The sequence below is a fragment of the Octopus sinensis genome, linkage group LG1, assembly GCF_006345805.1.
Source record: "Octopus sinensis linkage group LG1, ASM634580v1, whole genome shotgun sequence".
Lineage (NCBI taxonomy): Eukaryota > Metazoa > Mollusca > Cephalopoda > Octopoda > Octopodidae > Octopus > Octopus sinensis.
In genome coordinates, this window is record NC_042997.1 from 141,922,083 (window position 1) to 141,943,606 (window position 21,524).

Below are 21,524 nucleotides of genomic sequence, written 5' to 3' on the forward strand. Positions count from 1 at the left end.
CCCGCTACTGACTTGGTCTCCTAGGTAGCGGAAGCTATCAACTACTTCTAGTTTGTCTCCCTGGAACGTGGTAGAAGTTGGACTCTGCACATTTCCAGTGTTTATTTCTCCTGAGCATCTGCCACAGACAAAAACTATTTTCTTAGTTAGCCTTCCTTTGACATTGCTGCACCTCTTATGTGTCCATAGCTTACACTTGGTGCACCTTATAGAGTTTCTACCTACACCTTTTTTACAGATCGAGCAGGGCCATCTACCTGAAGTCGTTTGTGGTTGGTCCACCTTCCTACTTATTAGGACTTTGGTTTTGGCTAGGTTGATTCTAAGGCCCTTCGATTCTAATCCTTGTTTCCACACCTGAAACTTCTCCTCCAGTTCTGATAGTGACTCAGCAATTAGAGCAAGGTCATCAGCATATAGGAGCTCCCAGGGGCATCCTGTCTTAAATTCTTCCGTTATTGCCTGGAGGACTATGATAAATAGGAGGGGGCTGAGGACTGAACCTTGGTGGACCCCAACCTCTACCCGGAATTCTTCACTGTACTCGTTGCCAACCCTCACCTTACTAGCTGCGTCTCTGTACATGGCTCGCACAGCTCTCACTAACCATTCATCTATCCCTAGTTTCCTCATTGACCACCAGATAAGGGATCGGGGGACCCTGTCAAAGGCTTTCTCTAAGTCAACAAAAGCCAGGTACAAGGGCTTACCTTTGGCTAGGTATTTCTCCTGCAGCTGTCTTACCAGGAATATAGCATCAGTAGTACTTTTCCCTGGCACGAACCCAAACTGCATATATAAAGGGAAATAAATAAATTCCATCATTTCAATTCTTGGGCTATGATTTAGATATTCAACAACGTGTACAATTTATTTATGAAAGTATAACTTAAAGAGGAAGTAAAAGATAAGAAGCATGACATTGTACGGAAAGGCAGGAGGAAATTATAAATGTTAACATGAATAACTAGCATGACAATGTGAATATTCAATTTAGATATCTTTGAGGTTGTCTTTGACCTTCATTCTTTGGTGTCATTAAAGTTTCTACCTACCCTGTAAGTGTGATTATGTAGTTGTATTATAGCCTCGGGTCATTCCTGATAGAAAAGATTTATAAAGCAAATGAATTCCAGTCGTAACCATCCTGTCTCTTCATCGATCAGCAACAGCATTGCCCAAGATATCATTCTTTATTTTAGATGGTTAGATGTGATTTGAAGGAGATTTAACTGCTATTTCTAACAGATCAGCCGACAACAAAGAGAGTCCCGCATTAGCTCATACATTGGATAGTGGACGTCAGTGATAGATAGCACACACATTAGAATTTCTCTGTTTTGACGGAATTTTCAGATTTTTTTTCCTTTCACGGATGAAAATGATGGGGAGCATCTTTCTAACAAAGAAAATTTGCGAAAAATGTTTATTTTTTTCATTCGCCCCCTTTCTACCCGGACCGATTTTAGCCGATTTTGTGGACACTACGCACTTAAAAACAATGGGAGGGACATTTTCGTTTAAAAGAGAAAAAGAAAAGATTTTCCAACCCCCTATTTATGAATTTCTTTCTTAACAATACACATGGCATTATTTTTCTTAAACGTTTTTCCATTACCCAATTAGATGCGTTTATGGAGAAAAAAATATTAAACCAAGAAACAAGGAAGGTATCAGATGGTCGTGAGATGAGCTAAAAACATCATTTTACGAAGCCTCCCCACATCACCCACCCAAGCACCGCGAAAAAAAATCTGAAAGATTCCAACTTGTGTATGGTGCCTGTAGCTGACGTCAACCATCCAATGTATTCCTTTGTTTTTTAAGAATTCATTCCGATCATTGGATAACGTACTCCAAGTTTTAATGTGCTTTCATAATAATAACACCCAATGAAAATAAAGCAACAACGAAGTTTTAGTCCTTCCCATTCCGATGTCGCGAGAAAAGGATAGACTAAATAATACAATCTAAACTGCAGTGTAATTGAAATGAGAACGGGATGTGCATTGCCTTTAAAAGAAACAAATTGTTCCGATCGTTCAGGGCTAAGCTACTACTAAACAACAACACGGATAGAATAAATCCTACAACGATTTTGTAACTAGGATTAAAAATATGATAACGAAAACGAAAATATACATCAGACATATATATAGTCCGAGAGACATTCTTTCAATTTGTGATAAAAAAATCAAAGTGGAAATATTAATGATATTAAGCAACGACCAATCAGGCGTGTTCAATATCACGTTTCGTTTTTTCATAATTTTCTCGGATTCGAATTTTTCAACGACACAATAACGATGAAGTGAGAATTTATTGTATTTGTGTTTTGGTAAAGCTTGATCAGGGAGACCCTTTATCAAAGGCATTCATTCAATGAAACGTGTACATCTGTTTCAGTTGTGCACCCTACACTACATTATAATATTAGCTATTGTTGAGATAGCTATTGTTGAACTTCATATCTACTCAATCGTTGGCTCATTTCATGAAGCGTACGCATTGTGATAGTTTTGACAACCTTAGAGAGATTTCTTTGTGCCTAATTTGAATCAGCAGTGGTTTTCCAGTAAGAAAAATAAATAGACCGAGCTAAATATACATTTACGCACAAAATATATGATTTTCAACATTTTAAAGTAAACAGATATTGCAAGGACAATCGTATATAGGAATGATAAATATGATAAACACCTTCTAGAATTTACTATATCCTTATTATTATTACAAATATGCAAATGAGGCAACCTAGTATGGGTAAGTATACGAGATAGGGCATGTATATAATGAGAGGCTTAGGGAAAGCTATCGTACTAGCTACGGCGGTACATATTCTAAAATTGGAACGATACAGAGAAGATTAGCATGGCCCCTGCGCAAGGATGACACGCAAATTCGTGAAGCGTTCCATATATTTTCTTACTCTTTCTACTGACATGGATATCCATGTTTTTTTTCTTATTGTTATTCTCTTCTCTACCACTAAATTTATTCGCATTTTCCGTAACTTTTAGAAATTTCATCTAAAGCTTTATAGATCCACTGAATTTGTACAGAAGTTCGTGAACGTAGCGAATTCCTACGCAAGACGTTCAAAGGTGCTTTTATAAGTTTCTTTGCTTGGTCGTTCGATAAGCTAAGAACAAGAATCAATTCTCTTTCAAAGCACGTTTTTCTAACCACTTATAAAACGAAAGGCATATCGGACATATATATATATACACTGGCCGAGAGACATTATTTCGATTTGTGATCAAAAAATGAAAGTGGAAACAATAATGATATTAAGCAACGACCAATCAGGCGTGTTCAATATCATGTTTCCTTTTTTCATAATTTACTCCAATTCTAATATTTTCAACAACACTACAATGATAAAAATTACGAGAATTAATTGTGTTTATGTTTTGTTAAAGCTTAATCAGGGATACCCTTTATCAAAGACATTCATTCAATGAAACGTGTACACCTGTTTCAGTGGTGCACCCTACACAACATTATGATATTAGCTATTGTTGAGATAAAAGTGAAATATTGCAGTTTTTCCGAGATGCGATGGACTTCATATGTACTCAATCACTGGATCTTTTCATGAAGAGTGCGTATTGTGATAGTTTTGACAACTTTAAAGAGCTTTCCTTGTGCCTAATTTGAATCAGCAGTGGTTTTCCAGTAAGAAAAATAAAAAGAGCGAGCTAAATATACATTTACGCACAAAATATATGATTTTCAACATTTTCAAGTAAACAGATATGGCAAGGACAATCATATCTAGGAATGGTAAATATGATAAACACCTTCTAGAATTTACTTTATCGTTATTATTATTACAAATATGCAAATGAGGCAGCCTATAATGGGTAAGTGTAGGAGATAGGGCATGTATATATTGAGAGGCTTAGGGAAAGGTGGTGTACTAGCTACGGCGGTACATATTCTAAAATTGGAACGATACAGAGAAGATTAGCATGGCCCCTGCGCAAGGATGACACGCAAATTCGTGAAGCGTTCCATATTTTTTCTTACTCTTTCTACTGACATGGATATCCATTTTTTTTTCTTATTCTCATTCTCTTCTCTTCCATTAAATTTATTCGCATCTTCCGTAACTTTTAGAAATTTCATCTAAAACAATATAGTTCCAGTGAATATATACAGAAGTTGGTGAACGTAACGAATTCTTACACAAGCCTTTGAAAGTGCTTTCATAAGTTTCTTTACTCCCATTCCATTCCAAGTACAAGTTCGGCAACATTTTGGAAAGTAAAAGGAGAAACAGTTATAATAAAAGGATTTTTAAAAACCCAGCTATTTCAAAATATCCCGTTTGCCCATACCCAATTTTCCAACTTTGTTTTTAATTTCACGTTTAGAACCATGGCGATTAAAATTCTTAATATTTTATCCCCAACTTGATAATTTTTAAAAGTTATCCTCTCTCCTGTCTCCATTCAGACTGTCGTTCACTTGCAAATGCGCGTATGCAGATTTTGCAATCAAATAGACACAACCAGGGCAGACTTTATGTGGTCGGTTGTTCGATAAACTAGAAAGAAGAATCAATTCTCCTTGAAAGCACATTTTTCTAACCACTTATAAAACGAAATATACGTCGGACATATAAATAGTCGGAGAGACATTCTTTCGATTTCTGATCAAAAAATGAAAGCGGAAATATTAACGATATTAAGCAAGGACCAATCAGACGTGTTCAATATCATCTTTCCTTTTTTTCATAATTTCCTCCAATTCTAATATTTTCAACAACACTACAATGATAAAAATTACGAGAATTTATTGGATTTGTGTTTTGGTAAAGCTTGATCAGGGAGACCCTTTATCAAAGACATTCAATCAATGAAACGTGTACACCTGTTTCAGTGGTGCACCCTACACTACATTATGATATTAGCTATTGTTGAGATAAAAGTGAAATATTGCAGTTTTTTCCTAGATGCGATGGACTTCATATGTACTCAATCACTGGCTCTTTTCATGAAGCGTACGCATTGTGATAGTTTTGACAACCTTAAAGAGCTTTCCTTGTGCCTAATTTGAATCAGCAGTGGTTTTCCAGTAAGAAAAATAAATAGACCGAGCTAAGTATACATTTGCGCACAAAATATATGATTTTCAACATTTTAAAGTAAACAGATATTGCAAGGACAATCGTATGTAGGAATGATAAATATGATAAACACCTCCTCGAATTTACTATATCGTTATTATTATTACAAATATGCAAATGAGGCAACCTAGTATGGGTAAGTATACGAGATAGGGCATGTATATAATGAGAGGCTTAGGGAAAGCTATTGTACTAGCTACGGCGGTACATATTCTAAAATTGGAACGATACAGAGAAGATTAGCATGGCCCCTGCGCAAGGATGACACGCAAATTCGTGAAGCGTTCCATATTTTTTCTTACTCTTTCTACGGACATGCATACCCATTTTTTTTCTTATTGTCATTCTCTTCTCTTCCATTAAATTTATTCGCATCTTCCGTAACTTTTAGAAATTTCATCTAAAGCTATATAGATCCACTGAATGTGTACAGAAGTTCGTGAACGTAGCGGATTCCTACGCAAGCCATTCGAAAGTGCTTTTATAAGTTTCTTTGCTTGGTCGTTCGATAAGCTAACAACAAGAATCAATTCTCTTTCAAAGCACGTTTTTCTAACCACTTATAAAACGAAAGGCATATCGGACATATATATATATACACTGGCCGAGAGACATTATTTCGATTTGTGATCAAAAAATGAAAGTGGAAACAATAATGATATTAAGCAACGACCAATCAGGTGTGTTCAATATCATGTTTCCATTTTTTCATAATTTCCTCCAATTCTAATATTTTCAACAACACTACAATGATAAAAATTACGAGAATTAATTGTATTTCTGTTTTGGTAAAGCTTAATCAGGGATACCCTTTATCAAAGACATTCATTAAATGAAACGTGTACACCTGTTTCAGTTGTACACCGTTCACAACATTATGATATTAGCTATTGTTGAGATAAAAGTGAAATATTGCAGTTTTTCCGAGATGCGATGGACTTCATATGTACTCAATCACTGGCTCTTTTCATGAAGAGTGCGCATTGTGATAGTTTTGACAACTTTAAAGGGCGCTCCTTGTGCCTAATTTGAATCAGCAGTGGTTTTCCAGTAAGAAAAATAAATAGAGCGAGCTAAATATACATTTGCGCACAAAATATATGATTTTCAACATTTTAAAGTAAACAGATATGGCAAGGACAATCATATCTAGGAATGGTAAATATGATAAACACCTTCTAGAATTTACTTTATCGTTATTATTATTACAAATATGCAAATGAGGCAGCCTATAATGGGTAAGTGTAGGAGATAGGGCATGTATATATTGAGAGGCTTAGGTAAAGCTGGTGTACTAGCTACGGCGGTACATATTCTAAAATTGGAACGATACAGAGAAGATTAGCATGGCCCCTGCGCAAGGATGACACGCAAATTCGTGAAGCGTTCCATATTTTTTCTTACTCTTTCTACTGACATGGATATCCATTTTTTTTCTTATTCTCATTCTCTTCTCTTCCATTAAATTTATTCGCATCTTCCGTAACTTTTAGAAATTTCATCTAAAACTATATAGTTCCAGTGAATATATACAGAAGTTGGTGAACGTAACGAATTCTTACACAAGCCTTTGAAAGTGCTTTCATAAGTTTCTTTACTCCCATTCAATTCCAAGTACAAGTTCGGCAACATTTTGGAAAATAAAAGGAGAAACAGTTATAATAAAAGGATTTTTAAAAACCCAGCTATTTCAAAATATCCCGTTTGCCCATACCCAATTTTCCAACTTTGTTTTTAATTTCACGTTTAAAACCATGGCGATTAAAATTCTTAACATTTTTTCCTCAACTTAATAATTTTTAAAAGTTATCCTCTCTCCTGTCTCCGTTCAGACTGTCGTTCACTTGCAAATGCGCGTATGCAGATTTTGCAATCAAATAGACACAACCAGGGCAGACTTTATGTGGTCGGTTGTTCGATAAACTAGAAAGAAGAATCAATTCTCCTTGAAAGCACATTTTTTTAACCACTTATAAAACGAAATATACGTCAGACATATATATAGTCGGAGAGACATTCTTTCGATTTCTGATCAAAAAATGAAAGCGGAAATATTAATGATATTAAGCAACGACCAATCAGGCGTGTTCAATATCATCTTTCCTTTTTTTCATAATTTCCTCCAATTCTAATATTTTCAACAACACTACAATGATAAAAATTACGAGAATTTATTGGATTTGTGTTTTGGTAAAGCTTGATCAGGGAGACCCTTTATCAAAGACATTCATTCAATGAAACGTGTACACCTGTTTCAGTGGTGCACCCTAAACTACATTATGATATTAGCTATTGATGAGATAAAAGTGAAATATTGCAATTTTTTCCTAGATGCGATGGACTTCATATGTACTCAATCACTGGCTCTTTTCATGAAGCGTACGCATTGTGATAGTTTTGACAACCTTAAAGAGCTTTCCTTGTGCCTAATTTGAATCAGCAGTGGTTTTCCAGTAAGAAAAATAAATAGAGCGAGCTAAATATACATTTGCGCACAAAATATATGATTTTCAACATTTTAAAGTAAACAGATATGGTAAGGACAATCGCATCTAGGAATGGTAAATATGATAAACACCTCCTCGAATTTACTATATCGTTATTATTATTACTAATATGCAAATGAGGCAACCTATTATGGGTAAGTGTACGAGTAGGGCATGTATATATTGAGAGGCTTAGGGAAAGCTGGTGTACTAGCTGAGGCGGTACATATTCTAAAATTGGAACGATACAGAGAAGATTAGCATGGCCCCTGCGCAAGGATGACACGCAAATTCGTGAAGCGTTCCATATTTTTCTTACTCTTTCTACTGACATGGATATCCATTTTTTTTCTTATTCTCATTCTCTTCTCTTCCATTAGATTTATTCGCATCTTCCGTAACTTTTAGAAATTTCATCTAAAACAATATAGATCCACTGAATATGTACAGAAGTTGGTGAACGTAGCGAATTCCTGCGCAAGCCATTCAAAAGTGCTTTTATAAGTTTCTTTGCTTGGTCGTTCGATAAGCTAGGAACAAGAATCAATTCTCTTTCAAAGCACGTTTTTCTAACCACTTATAAAACGAAAGGCATATTGGACATATATATATACACTGTCCGAGAGACATTATTTCGATTTGTGATCAAAATATGAAATTGGAAACAATAATGATATTAAGCAACGACCAATCAGGCGTGTTCAATATCATGTTTCATTTTTTCATAATTTCCTCCAATTCTAATATTTTCAACAACACTACAATGATAAAAATTACGAGAATTTATTGGATTTGTGTTTTGGTAAAGCTTGATCAGGGATACCCTTTATCAAAGACATTCATTCAATGAAACGTGTACACCTGTTTCAGCGGTGCACCCTACACTACATTATGATATTAGCTATTGTTGAGACAGAAGTGAAATATTGCAGTTTTTCCTAGATGCGATGGACTTCATAAGTATTCAATCACTGGCTCTTTTCATGAAGAGCGCGCATTGTGATAGTTTTGACAACTTTAAAGAGCGTTCCTTGTGCCTAATTTGAATCAGCAGTGGTTTTCCAGTAAGAAAAATAAATAGAGCGAGCTAAATATACATTTGCGCACAAAATATATGATTTTCAACATTTTAAAGTAAACAGATATGGTAAGGACAATCGCATCTAGGAATGATAAATATGATAAACACCTTCCAGAATTTACTTTATCGTTATTATTATTACAAATATGCAAATGAGGCAGCCTATTATGGGTAAGTGTAGGAGATAGGGCATGTATATATTGAGAGGCTTAGGGAAAGCTGGTGTACTAGCTACGGCGGTACATATTCTAAAATTGGAACGATACAGAGAAGATTAGCATGGCCCCTGCGCAAGGATGACACGCAAATTCGTGAAGCGTTCCATATTTTTTCTTACTCTTTCTACTGACATGGATATCCATTTTTTTTTCTTATTCTCATTCTCTTCTCTTCCATTAAATTTATTCGCATCTTCCGTAACTTTTAGAAATTTCATCTAAAACTATATAGTTCCAGTGAATATATACAGAAGTTGGTGAACGTAACGAATTCTTACACAAGCCTTTGAAAGTGCTTTCATAAGTTTCTTTACTCCCATTCAATTCCAAGTACAAGTTCGGCAACATTTTGGAAAATAAAAGGAGAAACAGTTATAATAAAAGGATTTTTAAAAACCCAGCTATTTCAAAATATCCCGTTTGCCCATACCCAATTTTCCAACTTTGTTTTTAATTTCACGTTTAAAACCATGGCGATTAAAATTCTTAACATTTTTTCCTCAACTTAATAATTTTTAAAAGTTATCCTCTCTCCTGTCTCCGTTCAGACTGTCGTTCACTTGCAAATGCGCGTATGCAGATTTTGCAATCAAATAGACACAACCAGGGCAGACTTTATGTGGTCGGTTGTTCGATAAACTAGAAAGAAGAATCAATTCTCCTTGAAAGCACATTTTTTTAACCACTTATAAAACGAAATATACGTCAGACATATATATAGTCGGAGAGACATTCTTTCGATTTCTGATCAAAAAATGAAAGCGGAAATATTAATGATATTAAGCAACGACCAATCAGGCGTGTTCAATATCATCTTTCCTTTTTTTCATAATTTCCTCCAATTCTAATATTTTCAACAACACTACAATGATAAAATTACGAGAATTTATTGGATTTGTGTTTTGGTAAAGCTTGATCAGGGAGACCCTTTATCAAAGACATTCATTCAATGAAACGTGTACACCTGTTTCAGTGGTGCACCCTACACTACATTATGATATTAGCTATTGTTGAGATAAAAGTGAAATATTGCAGTTTTTCCTAGATGCGATGGACTTCATATGTACTCAATCACTGGCTCTTTTCATGAAGCGTACGCATTGTGATAGTTTTGACAACCTTAAAGAGCTTTCCTTGTGCCTAATTTGAATCAGCAGTGGTTTTCCAGTAAGAAAAATAAATAGACCGAGCTAAATATACATTTGCGCACAAAATATATGATTTTCAACATTTTAAAGTAAACAGATATGGTAAGGACAATCGTATGTAGGAATGATAAATATGATAAACACCTCCTCGAATTTACTATATCGTTATTATTATTACAAATATGCAAATGAGGCAACCTAGTATGGGTAAGTATACGAGATAGGGCATGTATATAATGAGAGGCTTAGGGAAAGCTATCGTACTAGCTACGGCGGTACATATTCTAAAATTGGAACGATACAGAGAAGATTAGCATGGCCCCTGCGCAAGGATGACACGCAAATTCGTGAAGCGTTCCATATTTTTTCTTACTCTTTCTACTGACATGGATATCCATTTTTTTTCTTATTGTTATTCTCTTCTCTACCATTAAATTTATTCGCATTTTCCGTAACTTTTAGAAATTTCATCTAAAGCTTTATAGATCCACTGAATTGTACAGAAGTTCGTGAACGTAGCGAATTCCTACGCAAGACATTCAAAGGTGCTTTTATAAGTTTCTTTGCTTGGTCGTTCGATAAGCTAAGAACAAGAATCAATTCTCTTTCAAAGCACGTTTTTCTAACCACTTATAAAACGAAAGGCATATCGGACATATATATATATACACTGGCCGAGAGACATTATTTCGATTTGTGATCAAAAAATGAAAGTGGAAACAATAATGATATTAAGCAACGACCAATCAGGCGTGTTCAATATCATGTTTCCTTTTTTCATAATTTACCTCCAATTCTAATATTTTCAACAACACTACAATGATAAAAATTACGAGAATTAATTGTGTTTATGTTTTGGTAAAGCTTAATCAGGGATACCCTTTATCAAAGACATTCATTCAATGAAACGTGTACACCTGTTTCAGTGGTGCACCCTACACAACATTATGATATTAGCTATTGTTGAGATAAAAGTGAAATATTGCAGTTTTTCCGAGATGCGATGGACTTCATATGTACTCAATCACTGGCTCTTTTCATGAAGAGTGCGTATTGTGATAGTTTTGACAACTTTAAAGAGCTTTCCTTGTGCCTAATTTGAATCAGCAGTGGTTTTCCAGTAAGAAAAATAAAAAGAGCGAGCTAAATATACATTTGCGCACAAAATATATGATTTTCAACATTTTAAGTAAACAGATATGGCAAGGACAATCATATCTAGGAATGGTAAATATGATAAACACCTTCTAGAATTTACTTTATCGTTATTATTATTACAAATATGCAAATGAGGCAGCCTATTATGGGTAAGTGTAGGAGATAGGGCATGTATATATTGAGAGGCTTAGGGAAAGATGGTGTACTAGCTACGGCGGTACATATTCTAAAATTGGAACGATACAGAGAAGATTAGCATGGCCCCTGCGCAAGGATGACACGCAAATTCGTGATGCGTTCCATATTTTTTCTTACTCTTTCTACTGACATGGATATCCATTTTTTTTTCTTATTCTCATTCTCTTCTCTTCCATTAAATTTATTCGCATCTTCCGTAACTTTTAGAAATTTCATCTAAAACAATATAGTTCCAGTGAATATATACAGAAGTTGGTGAACGTAACGAATTCTTACACAAGCCTTTGAAAGTGCTTTCATAAGTTTCTTTACTCCCATTCAATTCCAAGTACAAGTTCGGCAACATTTTGGAAAATAAAAGGAGAAACAGTTATAATAAAAGGATTTTTAAAAACCCAGCTATTTCAAAATATCCCGTTTGCCCATACCCAATTTTCCAACTTTGTTTTTAATTTCACGTTTAAAACCATGGCGATTAAAATTCTTAACATTTTTCCCAACTTAATAATTTTTAAAAGTTATCCTCTCTCCTGTCTCCGTTCAGACTGTCGTTCACTTGCAAATGCGCGTATGCAGATTTTGCAATCAAATAGACACAACCAGGGCAGACTTTATGTGGTCGGTTGTTCGATAAACTAGAAAGAAGAATCAATTCTCCTTGAAAGCACATTTTTTAACCACTTATAAAACGAAATATACGTCAGACATATAATAGTCGGAGAGACATTCTTTCGATTTCTGATCAAAAAATGAAAGCGGAAATATTAATGATATTAAGCAACGACCAATCAGGCGTGTTCAATATCATCTTTCCTTTTTTTCATAATTTCCTCCAATTCTAATATTTTCAACAACACTACAATGATAAATATTACGAGAATTTATTGGATTTGTGTTTTGGTAAAGCTTGATCAGGGAGACCCTTTATCAAAGACATTCAATCAATGAAACGTGTACACCTGTTTCAGTGGTGCACCCTACACTACATTATGATATTAGCTATTGTTGAGATAAAAGTGAAATATTGCAGTTTTTTCCTAGATGCGATGGACTTCATATGTACTCAATCACTGGCTCTTTTCATGAAGCGTACGCATTGTGATAGTTTTGACAACCTTAAAGAGCTTTCCTTGTGCCTAATTTGAATCAGCAGTGGTTTTCCAGTAAGAAAAATAAATAGACCGAGCTAAATATACATTTGCGCACAAAATATATGATTTTCAACATTTTAAAGTAAACAGATATTGTAAGGACAATCGCATCTAGGAATGATAAATATGATAAACACCTCCTCGAATTTACTATATCGTTATTATTATTACAAATATGCAAATGAGGCAACCTAGTATGGGTAAGTGTACGAGATAGGGCATGTATATATGAGAGGCTTAGGGAAAGCTATTGTACTAGCTACGGCGGTACATATTCTAAAATTGGAACGATACAGAGAAGATTAGCATGGCCCCTGCGCAAGGATGACACGCAAATTCGTGAAGCGTTCCATATTTTTTCTTACTCTTTCTACTGACATGGATATCCATTTTTTTTTCTTATTCTCATTCTCTTCTCTTCCATTAAATTTATTCGCATCTTCCGTAACTTTTAGAAATTTCATCTAAAGCTATATAGATCCACTGAATGTGTACAGAAGTTCGTGAACGTAGCGGATTCCTACGCAAGCCATTCGAAAGTGCTTTTATAAGTTTCTTTGCTTGGTCGTTCGATAAGCTAAGAACAAGAATCAATTCTCTTTCAAAGCACGTTTTTCTAACCACTTATAAAACGAAAGGCATATCGGACATATATATATATACACTGGCCGAGAGACATTATTTCGATTTGTGATCAAAAAATGAAAGTGGAAACAATAATGATATTAAGCAACGACCAATCAGGTGTGTTCAATATCATGTTTCCATTTTTTCATAATTTCCTCCAATTCTAATATTTTCAACAACACTACAATGATAAAAATTACGAGAATTAATTGTATTTCTGTTTTGGTAAAGCTTAATCAGGGATACCCTTTATCAAAGACATTCATTAAATGAAACGTGTACACCTGTTTCAGTTGTACACCCTTCACAACATTATGATATTAGCTATTGTTGAGATAAAAGTGAAATATTGCAGTTTTTCCGAGATGCGATGGACTTCATATGTACTCAATCACTGGCTCTTTTCATGAAGAGTGCGCATTGTGATAGTTTTGACAACTTTAAAGAGCGTTCCTTGTGCCTAATTTGAATCAGCAGTGGTTTTCCAGTAAGAAAAATAAATAGAGCGAGCTAAATATACATTTGCGCACAAAATATATGATTTTCAACATTTTAAAGTAAACAGATATGGCAAGGACAATCATATCTAGGAATGGTAAATATGATAAACACCTTCTAGAATTTACTTTATCGTTATTATTATTACAAATATGCAAATGAGGCAGCCTATAATGGGTAAGTGTAGGAGATAGGGCATGTATATATTGAGAGGCTTAGGGAAAGCTGGTGTACTAGCTACGGCGGTACATATTCTAAAATTGGAACGATACAGAGAAGATTAGCATGGCCCCTGCGCAAGGATGACACGCAAATTCGTGAAGCGTTCCATATTTTTTCTTACTCTTTCTACTGACATGGATATCCATTTTTTTTTCTTATTCTCATTCTCTTCTCTTCCATTAAATTTATTCGCATCTTCCGTAACTTTTAGAAATTTCATCTAAAACTATATAGTTCCAGTGAATATATACAGAAGTTGGTGAACGTAACGAATTCTTACACAAGCCTTTGAAAGTGCTTTCATAAGTTTCTTTACTCCCATTCAATTCCAAGTACAAGTTCGGCAACATTTTGGAAAATAAAAGGAGAAACAGTTATAATAAAAGGATTTTTAAAAACCCAGCTATTTCAAAATATCCCGTTTGCCCATACCCAATTTTCCAACTTTGTTTTTAATTTCACGTTTAAAACCATGGCGATTAAAATTCTTAACATTTTTTCCTCAACTTAATAATTTTTAAAAGTTATCCTCTCTCCTGTCTCCGTTCAGACTGTCGTTCACTTGCAAATGCGCGTATGCAGATTTTGCAATCAAATAGACACAACCAGGGCAGACTTTATGTGGTCGGTTGTTCGATAAACTAGAAAGAAGAATCAATTCTCCTTGAAAGCACATTTTTTTAACCACTTATAAAACGAAATATACGTCAGACATATATATAGTCGGAGAGACATTCTTTCGATTTCTGATCAAAAAATGAAAGCGGAAATATTAATGATATTAAGCAACGACCAATCAGGCGTGTTCAATATCATCTTTCCTTTTTTCATAATTTCCTCCAATTCTAATATTTTCAACAACACTACAATGATAAAAATTACGAGAATTTATTGGATTTGTGTTTTGGTAAAGCTTGATCAGGGAGACCCTTTATCAAAGACATTCATTCAATGAAACGTGTACACCTGTTTCAGTGGTGCACCCTAAACTACATTATGATATTAGCTATTGATGAGATAAAAGTGAAATATTGCAATTTTTTCCTAGATGCGATGGACTTCATATGTACTCAATCACTGGCTCTTTTCATGAAGCGTACGCATTGTGATAGTTTTGACAACCTTAAAGAGCTTTCCTTGTGCCTAATTTGAATCAGCAGTGGTTTTCCAGTAAGAAAAATAAATAGACCGAGCTAAATATACATTTGCGCACAAAATATATGATTTTCAACATTTTAAAGTAAACAGATATGGTAAGGACAATCGCATCTAGGAATGGTAAATATGATAAACACCTCCTCGAATTTACTATATCGTTATTATTATTACTAATATGCAAATGAGGCAACCTATTATGGGTAAGTGTACGAGTAGGGCATGTATATATTGAGAGGCTTAGGGAAAGCTGGTGTACTAGCTACGGCGGTACATATTCTAAAATTGGAACGATACAGAGAAGATTAGCATGGCCCCTGCGCAAGGATGACACGCAAATTCGTGAAGCGTTCCATATTTTTCTTACTCTTTCTACTGACATGGATATCCATTTTTTTTCTTATTCTCATTCTCTTCTCTTCCATTAGATTTATTCGCATCTTCCGTAACTTTTAGAAATTTCATCTAAAACAATATAGATCCACTGAATATGTACAGAAGTTGGTGAACGTAGCGAATTCCTGCGCAAGCCATTCAAAAGTGCTTTTATAAGTTTCTTTGCTTGGTCGTTCGATAAGCTAGGAACAAGAATCAATTCTCTTTCAAAGCACGTTTTTCTAACCACTTATAAAACGAAAGGCATATTGGACATATATATATACACTGTCCGAGAGACATTATTTCGATTTGTGATCAAAATATGAAATTGGAAACAATAATGATATTAAGCAACGACCAATCAGGCGTGTTCAATATCATGTTTCCATTTTTTCATAATTTCCTCCAATTCTAATATTTTCAACAACACTACAATGATAAAAATTACGAGAATTTATTGGATTTGTGTTTTGGTAAAGCTTGATCAGGGATACCCTTTATCAAAGACATTCATTCAATGAAACGTGTACACCTGTTTCAGCGGTGCACCCTACACTACATTATGATATTAGCTATTGTTGAGACAGAAGTGAAATATTGCAGTTTTTCCTAGATGCGATGGACTTCATAAGTATTCAATCACTGGCTCTTTTCATGAAGAGCGCGCATTGTGATAGTTTTGACAACTTTAAAGAGCGTTCCTTGTGCCTAATTTGAATCAGCAGTGGTTTTCCAGTAAGAAAAATAAATAGAGCGAGCTAAATATACATTTGCGCACAAAATATATGATTTTCAACATTTTAAAGTAAACAGATATGGTAAGGACAATCGCATCTAGGAATGATAAATATGATAAACACCTTCCAGAATTTACTTTATCGTTATTATTATTACAAATATGCAAATGAGGCAGCCTATTATGGGTAAGTGTAGGAGATAGGGCATGTATATATTGAGAGGCTTAGGGAAAGCTGGTGTACTAGCTACGGCGGTACATATTCTAAAATTGGAACGATACAGAGAAGATTAGCATGGCCCCTGCGCAAGGATGACACGCAAATTCGTGAAGCGTTCCATATTTTTTCTTACTCTTTCTACTGACATGGATATCCATTTTTTTTTCTTATTCTCATTCTCTTCTCTTCCATTAAATTTATTCGCATCTTCCGTAACTTTTAGAAATTTCATCTAAAACTATATAGTTCCAGTGAATATATACAGAAGTTGGTGAACGTAACGAATTCTTACACAAGCCTTTGAAAGTGCTTTCATAAGTTTCTTTACTCCCATTCAATTCCAAGTACAAGTTCGGCAACATTTTGGAAAATAAAAGGAGAAACAGTTATAATAAAAGGATTTTTAAAAACCCAGCTATTTCAAAATATCCCGTTTGCCCATACCCAATTTTCCAACTTTGTTTTTAATTTCACGTTTAAAACCATGGCGATTAAAATTCTTAACATTTTTTCCTCAACTTAATAATTTTTAAAAGTTATCCTCTCTCCTGTCTCCGTTCAGACTGTCGTTCACTTGCAAATGCGCGTATGCAGATTTTGCAATCAAATAGACACAACCAGGGCAGACTTTATGTGGTCGGTTGTTCGATAAACTAGAAAGAAGAATCAATTCTCCTTGAAAGCACATTTTTTTAACCACTTATAAAACGAAATATACGTCAGACATATATATAGTCGGAGAGACATTCTTTCGATTTCTGATCAAAAAATGAAAGCGGAAATATTAATGATATTAAGCAACGACCAATCAGGCGTGTTCAATATCATCTTTCCTTTTTTTCATAATTTCCTCCAATTCTAATATTTTCAACAACACTACAATGATAAAAATTACGAGAATTTATTGGATTTGTGTTTTGGTAAAGCTTGATCAGGGAGACCCTTTATCAAAGACATTCATTCAATGAAACGTGTACACCTGTTTCAGTGGTGCACCCTAAACTACATTATGATATTAGCTATTGTTGAGACAGAAGTGAAATATTGCAGTTTTTCCTAGATGCGATGGACTTCATAAGTATTCAATCACTGGCTCTTTTCATGAAGAGCGCGCATTGTGATAGTTTTGACAACTTTAAAGAGCGTTCCTTGTGCCTAATTTGAATCAGCAGTGGTTTTCCAGTAAGAAAAATAAATAGAGCGAGCTAAATATACATTTGCGCACAAAATATATGATTTTCAACATTTTAAAGTAAACAGATATGGTAAGGACAATCGCATCTAGGAATGGTAAATATGATAAACACCTCCTCGAATTTACTATATCGTTATTATTATTACTAATATGCAAATGAGGCAACCTATTATGGGTAAGTGTACGAGTAGGGCATGTATATATTGAGAGGCTTAGGGAAAGCTGGTGTACTAGCTGAGGCGGTACATATTCTAAAATTGGAACGATACAGAGAAGATTAGCATGGCCCCTGCGCAAGGATGACACGCAAATTCGTGAAGCGTTCCATATTTTTCTTACTCTTTCTACTGACATGGATATCCATTATTTTTCTTATTCTCATTCTCTTCTCTTCCATTAGATTTATTCGCATCTTCCGTAACTTTTAGAAATTTCATCTAAAAAATATAGATCCACTGAATATGTACAGAAGTTGGTGAACGTTGCGAATTCCTGCGCAAGCCATTCAAAAGTGCTTTTATAAGTTTCTTTGCTTGGTCGTTCGATAAGCTAGGAACAAGAATCAATTCTCTTTCAAAGCACGTTTTTCTAACCACTTATAAAACGAAAGGCATATTGGACATATATATATACACTGTCCGAGAGACATTATTTCGATTTGTGATCAAAATATGAAATTGGAAACAATAATGATATTAAGCAACGACCAATCAGGCGTGTTCAATATCATGTTTCCATTTTTTCATAATTTCCTCCAATTCTAATATTTTCAACAACACTACAATGATAAAAATTACGAGAATTTATTGGATTTGTGTTTTGGTAAAGCTTGATCAGGGATACACTTTATCAAAGACATTCATTCAATGAAACGTGTACACCTGTTTCAGCGGTGCACCCTACACTACATTATGATATTAGCTATTGTTGAGACAGAAGTGAAATATTGCAGTTTTTCCTAGATGCGATGGACTTCATAAGTATTCAATCACTGGCTCTTTTCATGAAGAGCGCGCATTGTGATAGTTTTGACAACTTTAAAGAGCGTTCCTTGTGCCTAATTTGAATCAGCAGTGGTTTTCCAGTAAGAAAAATAAATAGAGCGAGCTAAATATACATTTGCGCACAAAATATATGATTTTCAACATTTTAAAGTAAACAGATATGGTAAGGACAATCGCATCTAGGAATGATAAATATGATAAACACCTTCCAGAATTTACTTTATCGTTATTATTATTACAAATATGCAAATGAGGCAGCCTATTATGGGTAAGTGTAGGAGATAGGGCATGTATATATTGAGAGGCTTAGGGAAAGCTGGTGTACTAGCTACGGCGGTACATATTCTAAAATTGGAACGATACAGAGAAGATTAGCATGGCCCCTGCGCAAGGATGACACGCAAATTCGTGAAGCGTTCCATATTTTTTCTTACTCTTTCTACTGACATGGATATCCATTTTTTTTTCTTATTCTCATTCTCTTCTCTTCCATTAAATTTATTCGCATCTTCCGTAACTTTTAGAAATTTCATCTAAAACTATATAGTTCCAGTGAATATATACAGAAGTTGGTGAACGTAACGAATTCTTACACAAGCCTTTGAAAGTGCTTTCATAAGTTTCTTTACTCCCATTCAATTCCAAGTACAAGTTCGGCAACATTTTGGAAAATAAAAGGAGAAACAGTTATAATAAAAGGATTTTTAAAAACCCAGCTATTTCAAAATATCCCGTTTGCCCATACCCAATTTTCCAACTTTGTTTTTAATTTCACGTTTAAAACCATGGCGATTAAAATTCTTAACATTTTTTCCTCAACTTAATAATTTTAAAAAGTTATCCTCTCTCCTGTCTCCGTTCAGACTGTCGTTCACTTGCAAATGCGCGTATGCAGATTTTGCAATCAAATAGACACAACCAGGGCAGACTTTATGTGGTCGGTTGTTCGATAAACTAGAAAGAAGAATCAATTCTCCTTGAAAGCACATTTTTTTAACCACTTATAAAACGAAATATACGTCAGACATATATATAGTCGGAGAGACATTCTTTCGATTTCTGATCAAAAAATGAAAGCGGAAATATTAATGATATTAAGCAACGACCAATCAGGCGTGTTCAATATCATCTTTCCTTTTTTTCATAATTTCCTCCAATTCTAATATTTTCAACAACACTACAATGATAAAAATTACGAGAATTTATTGGATTTGTGTTTTGGTAAAGCTTGATCAGGGATACCCTTTATCAAAGACATTCATTCAATGAAACGTGTACACCTGTTTCAGCGGTGCACCCTACACTACATTATGATATTAGCTATTGTTGAGACAGAAGTGAAATATTGCAGTTTTTCCTAGATGCGATGGACTTCATAAGTATTCAATCACTGGCTCTTTTCATGAAGAGCGCGCATTGTGATAGTTTTGACAACTTTAAAGAGCGTTCCTTGTGCCTAATTTGAATCAGCAGTGGTTTTCCAGTAAGAAAAATAAATAGAGCGAGCTAAATATACATTTGCGCACAAAATATATGATTTTCAACATTTTAAAGTAAACAGATATGGTAAGGACAATCGCATCTAGGAATGATAAATATGATAAACACCTTCCAGAATTTACTATATCGTTATTATTATTACTAATATGCAAATGAGGCAGCCTATTATGGGTAAGTGTACGAGATAGGGCATGTATATATTGAGAGGCTTAGGGAAAGCTGGTGTACTAGCTACGGCGGTACATATTCTAAAATTGGAACGATACAGAGAAGATTAGCATGGCCCCTGCGCAAGGATGACACGCAAATTCGTGAAGCGTTCCATATTTTTTCTTACTCTTTCTACTGACATGGATATCCATTTTTTTTTCTTATTCTCATTCTCTTCTCTTCCATTAAATTTATTCGCATCTTCCGTAACTTTTAGAAATTTCATCTAAAACTATATAGTTCCAGTGAATATATACAGAAGTTGGTGAACGTAACGAATTCTTACACAAGCCTTTGAAAGTGCTTTCATAAGTTTCTTTACTCCCATTCAATTCCAAGTACAAGTTCGGCAACATTTTGGAAAATAAAAGGAGAAACAGTTATAATAAAAGGATTTTTAAAAACCCAGCTATTTCAAAATATCCCGTTTGCCCATACCCAATTTTCCAACTTTGTTTTTAATTTCACGTTTAAAACCATGGCGATTAAAATTCTTAACATTTTTTCCTCAACTTAATAATTTTTAAAAGTTATCCTCTCTCCTGTCTCCGTTCAGACTGTCGTTCACTTGCAAATGCGCGTATGCAGATTTTGCAATCAAATAGACACAACCAGGGCAGACTTTATGTGGTCGGTTGTTCGATAAACTAGAAAGAAGAATCAATTCTCCTTGAAAGCACATTTTTTTAACCACTTATAAAACGAAATATACGTCAGACATATATATAGTCGGAGAGACATTCTTTCGATTTCTGATCAAAAAATGAAAGCGGAAATATTAATGATATTAAGCAACGACCAATCAGGCGTGTTCAATATCATCTTTCCTTTTTTTCATAATTTCCTCCAATTCTAATATTTTCAACAACACTACAATGATAAAAATTACGAGAATTTATTGGATTTGTGTTTTGGTAAAGCTTGATCAGGGATACCCTTTATCAAAGACATTCATTCAATGAAACGTGTACACCTGTTTCAGCGGTGCACCCTACACTACATTATGATATTAGCTATTGATGAGATAAAAGTGAAATATTGCAGTTTTTCCTAGATGCGATGGACTTCATATGTACTCAATCACTGGCTCTTTTCATGAAGCGTACGCATTGTGATAGTTTTGACAACCTTAAAGAGCTTTCCTTGTGCCTAATTTGAATCAGCAGTGGTTTTCCAGTAAGAAAAATAAATAGACCGAGCTAAAT

The 21,524-nt window shown here is 34.5% G+C and overlaps 15 non-coding genes across 15 annotated transcripts; all 15 read left to right on the top strand.

Moving 5' to 3' along the window:
- The first annotated feature begins 2,816 nt into the window (after window positions 1-2,816).
- Window positions 2,817-2,923, top strand: LOC115220249. The gene has a single exon (XR_003882491.1). It is a non-coding gene; the product is annotated as a U6 spliceosomal RNA (small nuclear RNA).
- Window positions 2,924-3,919: 996 nt separating this feature from the next.
- LOC115219977 lies at window positions 3,920-4,026 on the top strand. Its single transcript, XR_003882393.1, has one exon. It is a non-coding gene; the product is annotated as a U6 spliceosomal RNA (small nuclear RNA).
- Window positions 4,027-5,323: 1,297 nt separating this feature from the next.
- On the top strand, window positions 5,324-5,430 carry LOC115219983. Its single transcript, XR_003882395.1, has one exon. It is a non-coding gene; the product is annotated as a U6 spliceosomal RNA (small nuclear RNA).
- Window positions 5,431-6,425: 995 nt separating this feature from the next.
- Window positions 6,426-6,532, top strand: LOC115219991. Its single transcript, XR_003882397.1, has one exon. It is a non-coding gene; the product is annotated as a U6 spliceosomal RNA (small nuclear RNA).
- A 1,295-nt stretch (window positions 6,533-7,827) lies between these two features.
- LOC115220233 lies at window positions 7,828-7,934 on the top strand. The gene has a single exon (XR_003882488.1). It is a non-coding gene; the product is annotated as a U6 spliceosomal RNA (small nuclear RNA).
- Window positions 7,935-8,925: 991 nt separating this feature from the next.
- LOC115219996 lies at window positions 8,926-9,032 on the top strand. The gene has a single exon (XR_003882400.1). It is a non-coding gene; the product is annotated as a U6 spliceosomal RNA (small nuclear RNA).
- A 1,295-nt stretch (window positions 9,033-10,327) lies between these two features.
- LOC115220003 lies at window positions 10,328-10,434 on the top strand. Its single transcript, XR_003882403.1, has one exon. It is a non-coding gene; the product is annotated as a U6 spliceosomal RNA (small nuclear RNA).
- A 993-nt stretch (window positions 10,435-11,427) lies between these two features.
- On the top strand, window positions 11,428-11,534 carry LOC115220222. Its single transcript, XR_003882487.1, has one exon. It is a non-coding gene; the product is annotated as a U6 spliceosomal RNA (small nuclear RNA).
- A 1,292-nt stretch (window positions 11,535-12,826) lies between these two features.
- LOC115220009 lies at window positions 12,827-12,933 on the top strand. The gene has a single exon (XR_003882407.1). It is a non-coding gene; the product is annotated as a U6 spliceosomal RNA (small nuclear RNA).
- Window positions 12,934-13,929: 996 nt separating this feature from the next.
- LOC115220013 lies at window positions 13,930-14,036 on the top strand. Its single transcript, XR_003882409.1, has one exon. It is a non-coding gene; the product is annotated as a U6 spliceosomal RNA (small nuclear RNA).
- A 1,295-nt stretch (window positions 14,037-15,331) lies between these two features.
- On the top strand, window positions 15,332-15,438 carry LOC115220019. The gene has a single exon (XR_003882410.1). It is a non-coding gene; the product is annotated as a U6 spliceosomal RNA (small nuclear RNA).
- Window positions 15,439-16,430: 992 nt separating this feature from the next.
- LOC115220035 lies at window positions 16,431-16,537 on the top strand. Its single transcript, XR_003882429.1, has one exon. It is a non-coding gene; the product is annotated as a U6 spliceosomal RNA (small nuclear RNA).
- A 1,295-nt stretch (window positions 16,538-17,832) lies between these two features.
- On the top strand, window positions 17,833-17,939 carry LOC115220244. Its single transcript, XR_003882489.1, has one exon. It is a non-coding gene; the product is annotated as a U6 spliceosomal RNA (small nuclear RNA).
- A 991-nt stretch (window positions 17,940-18,930) lies between these two features.
- On the top strand, window positions 18,931-19,037 carry LOC115220046. Its single transcript, XR_003882437.1, has one exon. It is a non-coding gene; the product is annotated as a U6 spliceosomal RNA (small nuclear RNA).
- Window positions 19,038-20,333: 1,296 nt separating this feature from the next.
- On the top strand, window positions 20,334-20,440 carry LOC115220057. The gene has a single exon (XR_003882448.1). It is a non-coding gene; the product is annotated as a U6 spliceosomal RNA (small nuclear RNA).
- Window positions 20,441-21,524: the final 1,084 nt, after the last annotated feature.